Source organism: Haemaphysalis longicornis, unplaced genomic scaffold (assembly GCF_048455015.1).
Source record: "Haemaphysalis longicornis isolate Haplotype H1 unplaced genomic scaffold, Haemaphysalis longicornis Haplotype H1 scaffold_77, whole genome shotgun sequence".
NCBI classification, from domain to species: domain Eukaryota; kingdom Metazoa; phylum Arthropoda; class Arachnida; order Ixodida; family Ixodidae; genus Haemaphysalis; species Haemaphysalis longicornis.
This window is the reverse complement of record NW_027526439.1, coordinates 290,553-303,004: the sequence shown is the minus strand read 5'-3', so window position 1 is coordinate 303,004 and position 12,452 is coordinate 290,553.

Here is a 12,452-nt window from a genome sequence, read left to right as displayed (position 1 = left end):
GACTGCGGCGGTCGAACAAAACAGCTTTTAAGCCTCTGATGGTCACGGCCGTAAATGTTGAGCTGCAGCACCTGAAAAACTTTTTGCCATCAAAAAGAATCCATCAAACCCCACGTTGATTATACTGAAATAAATCCAGTTTTGCCATTCTGTAAATGTTGAGGGAGCTGACTGAAAGATAGTAGTTTTGCTTTGAGACATTTGCATTTCACCGGCAAATGCCCAAGTCACGGTATTTTTTACTCAAACTGGCTTTCCCGTACTAATTTTTTGTTTCGTGTCCCTATAAATGATCTTCGAGCCTTTTTACGTAGGAGAAATAAACATAGCTCAAAAAACAAGTTCATATTAAACGTACACTTTTCCCACACTTTAAGCACTTAAGCTAAGTAATATAGCGGCCATACAATTTGTCGCACGCCGCGGTGCCTTAGTGGCTAAAGGCATCGTGTAGCCAACTCCATACGATCCCGGCCGCGGTGGCTACTTTTCAGGTGAAGGCGAAAATCGAAAACGCTTAGGTGTCTAGCTTTTGGTGCACGTTAAAGGGACACTAAAGGCTTGTTACGTATGAGCCCGTCGCTGGGCTTCGTCTCATCACTCCTCGGCTGTGCGGCGAAGCCACTACGTGCGCCTTTCGAGCAAGCTACACCGTGTCAGTGACTCATACTTTCACATTTTGACAAAGCCCAGGTCAGACGCTTTGCTTTCGGCGCGTTTCAAACTTCGACGATTGCCGGCCCGGCGAGGCATGTCTCAGCGCGCTTCAAGGACACAGAGGCCCCGCGATCGCAGCGGCGTCCTCCTTTCTCCCCTCTCTCGGACTCAACGTGCGCCGATGCTACCGACTGCTCACGAACTCTGGAAAGCGCGTTGTGTGTGTCTGTGACGTTCGTAGCGTGTGCACAAATCTAGAGGGAACGCTGTTTTCACCGTTTCGCTTTTGGGTATAATTACGAGCCGCCCAAGCACTGTAGATCATTCCTGTTTGAGCAGTGAATCCGTGCTGTCACTCTGTTCGAGTTCTGTACTGTTACCTCGCCCGTCGGGCATTGTTCTTTGGCTTCGGCTCACCTCTCGCTATGAAGTAAACAGTTACGTTAGCCTACGACTTCTGGACTTCTTCACGGCTGCAACAGCGGCTGGCCGCTCACTTTACACCACGCTACCACACGTATGTCGGAGGCGACGAAGCTCGGCTCGGGTCGGCCCACCCGATCACAACAGGCTGTATGAAGTTTTGTTTTAGCATAAAGATCGCACGCTTCGTACCTTTTGGAGCTTTTGTTCTACCAGCAACGACGCAATTTTTTCTGAGAAATAAGCAAATAACGCTGGCATTTCTCTCCCTTTCATTTTTTCATGACCTAGCCATTTCGTAATAAAGTAGGAGCGAAGCACCCATTCGGTCTAGGCGCTCTTACGCTGCCGACGGTAGCATTTACGGTATCAAGCCATGGCCGACCACAACAGCCTTTCTCTGGCCGAGAAGCATGGCTTGGACTTTTATAATCCACGGAATAAAAAATGCTTTTGAATGCTCGAGCAGTCGGCCTGCTCGCCTATACCTGGCATCCCAGACCCCATCGAGCCCGCTGCGATCGAAGCCTCTTCTGAAGCAACAAGCGCCGTCCCGAATATCAAGCGTGTCGTCCAGCCCAGCGCGGCTTACGCGGGTGCCTTTACTTCACCTCGTATGGCGATCACAGCCATCTCATATTATCTTAAGGCGGACTTCTAGGCAAGTTGGTATTGCAAGGTAGATGAGTAGAGCGAAACAATTACACAGAAGACAAGGCAGGACAACGGGGACAAGCGCTACTTCCAACTAACATTTATTCTTAAAAACGCTCATATATATAGACAGGACGTGCGCACATCAGCAAGAAATTACACTCTCCAGTGGATACAACCATTCCTCTTGGGATTGCAGCGCGTTCTCTTGCGTACAGTAAACAATACGCAGCAATGGACGAATGTGAGTCAGCTGGCACCCCAAAGCACAAAACAAAAAACAAAAAAAAGAAAAAAAAAAGAATCCAAAACGACATCGTTTTATTCCATTTGGATTTATCCAGAGGCAAGATATGCAATTTCCTTGGCTGATAAACTCAAAGACGGCATGCTTTGCACGCGTCACCAAGGCGAACCATTTCCGCCGTCTCAGTGAGCTGGGTTATGTGCTTCGCTCTTTGAGGTGTGAATTTGCATTTCCGGCTATGGTCTATGAGCAGTCCCGTGTGCACATTCTTCACGCTTCGTAGATTCTAGCGCAAGCGCAGTGTTGCCATCGCTGGGCATCAGACATCCGCTAAAAAGCAATGAAAAATCTGCCAGATTCCGCTAGATTCTAAAACATATCCGCTAAATTTTCCGCTAGGGCCTATTGTATTTAAAATAACAGTGCAATTTCGTATGATAAACACCTTTATCATTCTTAAAGGCTTCCCAAAACTACGAGAGATGAAATAATATATAAAAGGGTCTTCCAAGGAGTCTAACAGAACACTTCAGGTTTCAGTGCTGCGGTGGTCGTCATTGGTCAACCTCGTCACAGAAGAGGCTAAAAGTTTTAAATGTTCACACTGATAAAAAAAATACTCACAGGTCAACGAAAAACACATCGAGGTCTTCGTCGACGCTGTCGTCGTCTGACACCATCCCCAAAGGACTGCTGGTACTTGTTGAGGGACCAGAAAGGTGACTTGGTTGCACATACGTTGCAGATATCCCGATTGCACTAACAACTGCTGCGGAAAGTTCGCAATCAAAACAACTTTTCTGGCGTCACTTCAGTCCCGTTGTTACGACGAGGATGGCGTTTGTTGTTCCAGGCTTCGGCTTGTTCCTCATCTTGGATGTTACTATGTTAAGCTGACTAAACCTCATCTCTACTTCCGCATTTGAATACGGCAGCACGAGCATCGACATGGCGAATCCGGCCAGCTCAGCGAACGGGTTTTTGCCGCAGGCGTCCTTATAGGAGTGAACTTCACACCAGAACGACTGCGTGAACGATATTTGCTTCCAGTCCAGGAAGATGATTTTGCTCCACTGGTTTTGAATTTTTTCTATTGTCTCAGAGCCGTTTTGAAACCTCACGGATTTGTTTGTCTGAGATAGGCGAAGCAAGTGAACAGCAGCCCTCCTAACCTCTGAAATGATGCAATTTCTGCATTTTAGAGGACACGAAAATGGTTTTTTGCAGGGCGATTTTGAATCGGTGCACTGCGTGACGTATCCGCCAGAAATCCGCTATGTATAAAAATGGCCCGTCAAAAAATCCACTAGCCGCTAGACTAATGTTTTCCACGTCATAATAAAATAAAATCCGCCAGATTTAGCGGAAAATCCGCTAAATTGGCATCACTGCGCAAGCGTATGTTCAAGCATCGTGATGTTTGCCTTACGTACTTGTGACCGCATGGTAGAACTGTAACATCCGCCACTTCATCGGCGCACGCAAGGAACTTGCTCTCGTGGTTTATGCTACAGCTCGTTTTCCGCTTTTGCATGGGGCAAGTTGTTTCGCAAAGCTTCGAAAGCTTTTCGGCAGCAGAAAAAACCCCTTTAAGTGTGTCAGCACCTTTAAGAATAGATGTTGGTTGGAAGTAGCGCTTGTCCCTGTTGTCCCCCCTTGTATTTTGTGTAATTGGGCTTTACTCATCTATCATATTGTCCTCTCTCTCGCGATTCTAGCTTAAATTAAACACTTTCATCACGGCAGCTGTGTCGAACAGTCGTCGTTGGCCGCGCTCCCCCTACCAAAACATAACAAAGGCAGAGTGACGCGCGTTTTACGAATTAACAGCGGCTACCTGCCGCGGTGCCTCAGTGGCTATTGCGTTCTGCTGTTGAGTACAAGGGCGCGGGTTCGATTCCCGTCAGTGGCGGCCATTTTTTCATGGAGTCCAAAAGCAAGAAAAGGCGCGACAATCCACCCTGTGAAAGTTGTTGGAAAGCGAAGCTGCATACGACACCCACAGCTACTACCCATGCGACGTCCCTTGAAACCACACACGTGGCTCTACAAGGATTAAAACCAGAGACAAGTGAAATGCACTTAACCACACAGATTTTATCACTTCGAGAGATATTTGTTCCTAAGGTTAATTCAATGCATGATCCTTGAATGGTGGCTGGTTGAGTTGTACTAGTGAACCACATGAGTGGAAAATATTTTTTTATAAAATTAAAAGAAGCTCAGACCCGGTGTTAGATGACCTCACTTCTCCGTCTCTTCCGACACTCTCGTCGCCTCCATCGGTGGCGGCAGAGACGAGGAGGTGAGATGCCATAAGTTGTGTGAGCTTCACCTAATTTTTACTACTCCTAGCGAATGCACAAAGCACGCACATGGCTGCTACATGTACCGTAGGCAGGGCACACAGCGGTGCAAGAGGTCTCGTGACGCTGTCACGTGGTATACAGCGAAAACTCCCAGGGTAAACCCGCAGGTGTGCTTGGTAAGTGCACCTTTTGTCTCCCCCGTCTCCGCATAGGCTGGTAGCTCAATCGGTAAGACAACGGCCTCAAGCTCCGTTTCTCTTTTATTTGTTCACGGGAGTTTTCTGTTGACGCCGACGGTCGCGACAGAACCCTTGGGGGGGTAGAAATAAATGCTTCGCTTTACACACCTTTGTGTTAGAGATTTCGCCACACGTTTTGATCCCCAGGTGGTCAAAATTAATCCAGAGCCCTCCCCTACGGCGCACCTCATCGCCTGTGTAGCGTCGGCGCATTAAACCTACAACCAATGAAATAACCAACAACAGCGGCTTTCGGCGAACGAAACAGCACAAGTTGGATTCGCTCAGGTAACCACCCACAGTAAGTACTATACCCTTCACGGGCAAATAGGTTCGAGCCGGGCGCGGGCATGCTTTACCTCAGCAAACATCCGCGCGCGGAGAACGGAAGATTGGAAGCTTTACTATCCAGGACACTTCCGGCTGGTTAAGAATACCATAGCATGGGCATGCTTACGGTCAGCACTCGAAAAGCCGTGCACGCACTTAATGGGCACTAGTTTTGATTGCAAAGTAAACATGCTTAAAGAGGCGGGGTTTTCGGAGAAGGCTATTGCAGCCACATGCGAAAAAGTCACACGTGCCATCAAGCGAAGCAATGACACGGTTGTTTCGAAACCTGCCCCACGAGAAAGAAAAAGAGTGGAAAAAATTCCGTATGGTCATTGGCTCTCTCACGGAATCAAAAGAGCGAGTTCCCCATACGGCGTGAATGTTGTGTTTTCTGCGAGAAAAAAGTAGGCCAGATATGCTCTGCCATTGGCAGACTCATCGTTACACCGGAGCGGCACGAAAAAAGAGGCTGCCACGTGAAACACGCAAAGCCGTTCGTTGCTTGCGCCCAATCAGTGGTGTATCGCCTGCCGCTAGCCTGTGGCAAGGTCTCCATCGGGCAAACAGGAAGATGGTTGAACATACGTTTACGGGAACATCACAGTTCACAGTTGAGCAGGCCTTACATGCACCTGGCTTCACACTGTAAAGAGTGTCAGGTACAAGGGCGTAACCCCAATTTCGGAAAAACAACCGTGTTGTTTATAAATGGCGGGTCAAGGCAAACTGGTCTTCCCATAGGGATTTTCTCGGGCCGGTCATGCTCGATTCGCGCCACCCGGCTTAAGACAAACGGTTCGGAATGCGTGGTAGGGTCAGTGAATTTTGTTTGTACACATTGCACAATGGCGTCGACGCGAGGCTGCGCGAGCACCGACACTCGAAACGTGGAATAAGCAGTGTCGTCGACAACGGGGCGCCGGAAAAGCCTCGTTTTGCAAACTTCACTGCTGCACACCTCGAGGAAAGATTTCCCAGAGATCATGAAAAGCCACTAGGGCAAAACCAGTCAGTTTTCATGATTGCGCTGTGCACCCAAAATGAGCGGTTAATCGGTTTTTTTTTTTTTTTTTTTTTTGAGCGACACTAACATCTCAGACTCGAGCCACGGCATTTGCGGCGCGAAACTCGCACAGCAGTTCCATGACGCCCGCACGCCACCCTGCATACGAGTGTGGGAATATTATCAAGACTGCCACGCGTATAGCCGAGGGAAGCGCAACACTTCTTGAATGATACATTACGAAAGCGCATTCCCCCAATATATCGAACGGTCTTTTTTCAGAAGATATCACTGAACATTTGCCTTTATTCTCGATGGCCAAATCTGTAAGTTCTCAGGGACATTGCACTACTTTTTAGCGAGACCTTAACCCGCAATCGCTAGACGCGTTTCGTCTGCTCGTGATTGCCACAAATTGGGATTTCGTTCAAGAAATAAAAGACCCCGAACCATTGTACAAGCTGTTCTTAGAAAAGTTAAAACACTGATATGAGCAAGCTTTCCCTCTGAAGCCTCCTACAAACAAACGGCAGAAAAAAAATAAGAAAGCCGTGGATAACTGCTGACCTTTTTAATATGATCGCATATAAAAACAAACTGTATCATTTATGTATAAAATCCTGTATGAAATATAGAATTCCGGATTTAAGAACCCGTGATTTATTTTCAAAACATTGTTTGCTTAAAGCTAGTCACGTATATTATTACAAATTGCTACAGTACATCAGAAATCAGTACATCAGTACAGTACATCAGTACCGTAGTGATGTACTTTGTAACCGCCTTTGTACCTTAGTAACCACTATACACCTCAGCCAGCGAGTCGGTACTGTCTGCGTGGTGGGCTTCGAAAAACACCCAGATCCGTACTAATTACGGTAAACAACATACTGATTTCCAGATACCACTTCTCTTAAATAAAATTGAGGAACAGTATAATTGTAGCAGGCGGTTATCTAACAAATTCATTACAAAATGATGCTAGAACTTTTTATGAAATACTCCTAATCTGCCTGTTATTGCTGTTTTCAGTGTGTAAATGAATTAATATAATTATTATATGTTTACTGTATGTATACAAGGTATACCTTTAACCATAAGTTGCGTGTTTGTGAGCTACAAACTAATTTGTGTTGTATTCGAGCATTCTACAGCTGTATGGGAGAGCCTGTGAATGTATGTATTCATCCCCACTCCCCTCACACTACTCACGCTTCGAGTGTATTTTTGGGTGTATGAAATTGAATGTTATTGTGTTGATTTGCTGTACTGCTGGATTGCCCGTGAATCAAGACCCTCTGTCAGGCCATAGCCTTTAGCTCTTGCTTCACTTTACAAAAATTGGAAAGAATTGAATGAACTTGAAACTTAAAACTTTATTAGGGCACCAATCGGTGACAAGTAATTTCTGGGTCACCGGTCCCTAATTGATGTTCTAGAGCGTTTCAACTGTGAGGAACTGGTAATTTGTCGGTCACACGTTACTAGCGGACGTCCCACATGTGCATCATTGCGGGTGGGTCGCCTTGAGTTTATTGGTAGTTTATGGGTCAGAAGAAAGCGGTAATTGACTGCCTCGTTGGTCAGTGTTCTGGTCGATCCATATGACAGACAGACAGACAGACAGACAGACAGACAGACAGACAGACAGACAGAAGTACGGACGGACAGGCGCACAAACCCAAACGGACAGAACAAACTGCAGCGTTTACCAACTAAAACGGAACATAGGGCGAATTGGTAAGTCATTAAACGGATATCCAGCGCTAAACGACGAAACACAGGAAAAAGGGTACAAACAGACAGCGCTCACTTAGAACAAACTAGGCTGTGGTCTTTTTTGCCCTCCAACATGTCGGTCGGCCACGACTGACGCTTTGTAAAAGTGGTGTTTCCTCTGTGCACATCCACAAGTGGATAAACTGTTTTGCGTGTAGTATTACTAGAACAGTGGTAAAGGTTTACAGAAACAGAAAGTAGGACTAGTTCCCTAGCGCTCAATGTCGCAACTACAGCAAGTTATTGGGAGTAAAAACAGAGCTCTCCACCGAGAACAAATACCGAGGACATCTAAGAATTATTATGAGACAATGGGCACGAAGGAATTAATATCCAACTAAACTCCCCTGTGTGTTCAGTCGAATTGTGCGCGGCGAGTAAGGATTTCGAGATTTTGCTTCGAGTTATCTGCCGAGTACTCGCATAGATGTCCATCTTTCGCTACGGCTTAGGTGAGGGCCCCCAACAATGCACATGCTTTGAACTCCGTAATGGTAAGGTACGTGCTGCCCCGCTGCGGAAATGCGCACTGCTCGCTATGGATCCGACGGCAGCCAATGAAAGGGTATACCGACAGAGCAGCACGCGACGAAACGGCACGCGACAGAATAGCACCGACATAACAGCGCGGCGTCAAAAGGGCACGCGTCAAAACAGCACGCGTCAAAACAGCACAGCGACAAGAGCGCACAGCGACAAAACCGCACACGACAGAAGAGCACGGCGCCAAAACAGCACGGCGTCAAAACAGCACGCGACAGAAGAGCACGGCGACAAAACAGCACGGCGACGAAACAGCACGCGACAAAACAGCACACTGCAAGAGATGAGCACTGTAAAAGTTGGGTGCGGTGGCGTTGCTAGGTGGTATGGCATAGTGCACTAGCCGGAACGGAATCCAAACTCTGCGGCAAGTAAGGAATAGAAAAGCACATTCATTTGAACCTATTTTTACAAGACTTATCTGTGCAGGAACATATCAGTACATGGACATTTAGGCACCCGCATATTCCAGTGGAAGGCGATTTCGGTACAGGAAGAGATTTAGGTGTGCCTGTGATAGGCTGAAGCAACACAAAATAGTGAGCCGTTGATATCAATTACAGATTTTACTTGTTCGTATTACTTTCTTTTTCACGCATGGTTATATGTGCAATTATTTCTATGAAACGACTACTCCAGTAATTGCCTATTAAAGGTGGTTCCTCGATCCCGTTGTATTGATTGGTTTTTGGTCATGAATTCAGGGATCTATGTTTATGAAGACGGCGTCTGTGCCCTTTTCGTGGTAATTTAACGCAAAGCCTAGAATCTGCATATTTCGTGAACACTTTTTTCTGTGTTAATTTACTGAGGATTGTTCCTGGATCCTTTATTATTTAATTACTTTTATTATAAATGTTGTTTAAATTATTCATTTGCTCATTGAAGCCATTGTTTTGAAAACTTCGATGTATAGTGACGGTCTTTTTCACTAAAGTGAAGAATGTGAGCTGCTGGGTCACCAATGAGCCACGATCCACAGTAGCTCATATTCGCGGACGCTGCTTTGACGCGCAATATTGTTGCGGAAATATTTCATACCCAATAAGAGCTCCTCTGTGCTGTTAAACAAATTAAACCCCCATGTATAAATTAGAATTAAGTGGTGTAGGACTTCAGTAAGAAGCAAATTATCCGTCGGCTTTTTCGCTTCCATCATATTCCAGGTGATTTGGGTTGCAGCGGCTCATGATAACCTGAGCCATGCCTATTGCAACTGGCACTTGTTCTTTTTTACACTTTCGATAAAACAGCAGAAAAAGAAAACAGCAGCAAGAGAAGATCTTCTTGTGGGAGCCGAAAGATCACGGCCGCTGCGAAGCATGCCTCGGTACCGGGTTAAGGTCTTTTCTTGCCTTGATGCCGTTTTTCTTTTTTGTATTCGCAGTGCGGACTCATTAAAAAGAAGCACACAAAAGCTTTCATTTCTTTCAGCTTTTTTAGGCTTCACAACCAGAACGCTAAATTTGGAATATGGGATGCTCCGCAGTGAGGGACTTCACACTTCCTCGCGTGCATTTAAACGGCGACACTCCGGCGTGTTCGCTCTTCTCCTTCATTTGAAATGCAACCACCATTGCGGGCATCTAACTCGCTTTCTTTGGCTCGGCGGCTCAGCGCTATCCGCTCTTTCCAGCCCCTACAGGTGGCGCTGCGGAAAACGGCAATAGGAGAAGCGAGTTTAAAACCGGTAGGCGGAGGGCTAACCCGTTAGGGTAATAGAGGGTAGGTTTAATGAGTAGAATAAGACAGACAAGTTGGTTGGTGGCAACGGACGTCCCGATACAGATGGAGGGCTTCTAATCATCATCATCATAATCATCATCTTAATCATCATGGCGTACCAGACTGTGATCCGGCCTTCATACCAACATGCGCGCCAGCATCAATAGAGGCCCAAAAGCACGTAGCTCTACTAGAAACAATTACTTTATTAAAGATAAACGCAGGCATATGTTGCTAAATGCGAGAGAACGTTAAATTTGTTTCAGGGTGCCTGGTGCGGCGTAAAAAGAGCCGCGTTATACGCAATCCGCTGTGCATGGCTCCGGCCGCACGGAAGTGGTTCGCGAACACCCGCCTTATTGCGAAAAAAAGTGCTATATGATGTGCAACGCTAATCTCGTGGGGTGTTTGCAGTGTACGTCATCGCAGTGTACGTTCAACTTGAGGCGTGTGTTTTTTTTCCTGTGTAACTGCTAAGCAGAAGACCATACGCACGATGTGCGGGCGATATGGTCCCGGCACAAATGGTCCCGGAGCTACTGGCCCCGGAACTGATAGTCCCGGAACAAATGGTGCCGGAAAACATGTCCCAACTTCAAAGTAGGAAAAAAATGTCCCACCACTACTTCACCTATGCATGAGCGCCTGTATAAGGGAAGCAGGGAGGGGGTCAGTTTATTTGTCTTTACATGTTTGTATTTGTGCACAATGTATTTGCATCGGTCCGTACATAATATATTTGCTAAGGCTAAACTTATTTGAAATAAATGCTGCATGCGAATTTGTCGTCGTACGAGTATGTTCTCCCGTGCTTCCATTGCTTGTATCCTTTCGTTTATTAACGCTTGAGAAGCGAGTATCACGATTCAGGCTGTGCAGTGAGCGCTTTTACAGGCACAATATTATTTAGGTTACATGATGTATCGAAAATTGGAGTGGGCCGGCACCACTGAACATCAGACAACATAAAGCTGTACTAGCGATCACGCTCACCGATTTCTCGCTATTTAAAAAAAAACGAACTTTACCCGATGAATGGTTTATTGCGTTACCTAAGCTGCGATACTGTGCTCTTCATCTGAAATGCTTCGATATCTGCAGTTAGAATCAAGCGAAGCGGCACTAAGGTTTTGGACCCTGATACTTTTGCAGCTTGCAGCTTCGATACTTTTGATTTTCCCCGAAAATATGACATATAGCTATTATCTATGACGCCTATTATCTTGCTGCAAGGCTTAGAAGACTGCTGGCTAACATGCTTTGTTCAATTTGCCGGCGTGTTGCGGGAGCCTAACAATTGCTGACGGCAGCAGGTGAGCTCATAAAAACAGGTCACCCACCATAAACAACAAACTCTGTTGTTGGGAACCGCATTTGTGCAGAAACATATGCAGTTCATTCGCTAAAATACATAAACATGTTCGTGTGCATCTTTCTGACGGCTTTACTTTCCCAGAAATTGCGAGAATCAAAGACTGTCACTTGTCATGGTACAATGAAAAGCCAACGATTGATGCAACGATTGATGCAAGAACGGGTGGACCACGAAACAACCCGAACGCGTTTTGCCTGTTTCCAAGTCCCGCTCTCAAAATAAACTGGCTCGTGTTCAAAATCCCTCCACTCAATGCGCATGTTAGCAACTGCCCCCTCTCGTTTCCCCTCGACCACCTCCCTCTCCTCCAAGAAAACGAGGGTTGGGTCGGCTTTTGTTGCCGCCAAGACGAACAAAGGGGCAGTGGCTGCTGTGGAACGCAGAGCGTACAATGCGCACGCGGAGACGTACAATGAGTTGCTCCCCTGCTATACACCATTTTTCATAAGCAGCCGGGAAAGGAGGAAAATACTCTCAAACCAGTTCTCTCGGCGGCCGACCAGCGTTGCCTGAGCGCGCTGGGCTGCTAACATCGCTCGGCGTGGTGTGCTCCACTGCGTAGTTCAGGAGTATTTCGCACCGCGTGCTTAGTTTTTGCGGAACTTTCAACTGTTTTAGCCAATGCTGCGATGCCGTTCAAGGCGCAAACGTCGCCTGGTCAGCACTGCGCGGTGGTGGGTTATTGAACAACCAGAGAAAGCGAGAAACAGTCGCTGACAGCACGCATGTGCACGACACTGCCTGGAGAAAATGCAGTGCGGTTGCGGCGTGTTTCTGCGGCATCGCTTCCCAACGCACACAGAGTTGAGATATCGGTGCTTTCCAGCGACGCTGGTGACGCCGCGCGGAATTTGTCTGAAGCCGGGAGACGGTGATCGGCAGACCGGACGCTCCGGCGGAGCCGGCCGGCGGCATCCTTGCAGCCTCGCAGAAGCGAAAGGAAAATAGTAATCGCAAGTATAGTAATCGACAATGCCGTGTAAATAACCGGGAAATACAGGCAGAACGCGCGTTTATGTTCTCTCAACTTTCTTGAAGCTATTAAAGTTGCAGGTAAATGAAAGAGTTTTAGGCCTCATCGGCGTCTGCTGCGGAGAAAAACGGAAGTCTTTCGGACCCACACATGCGTGCGTGGTGCCTAAATTATTCTTTCCTGAATTATGGC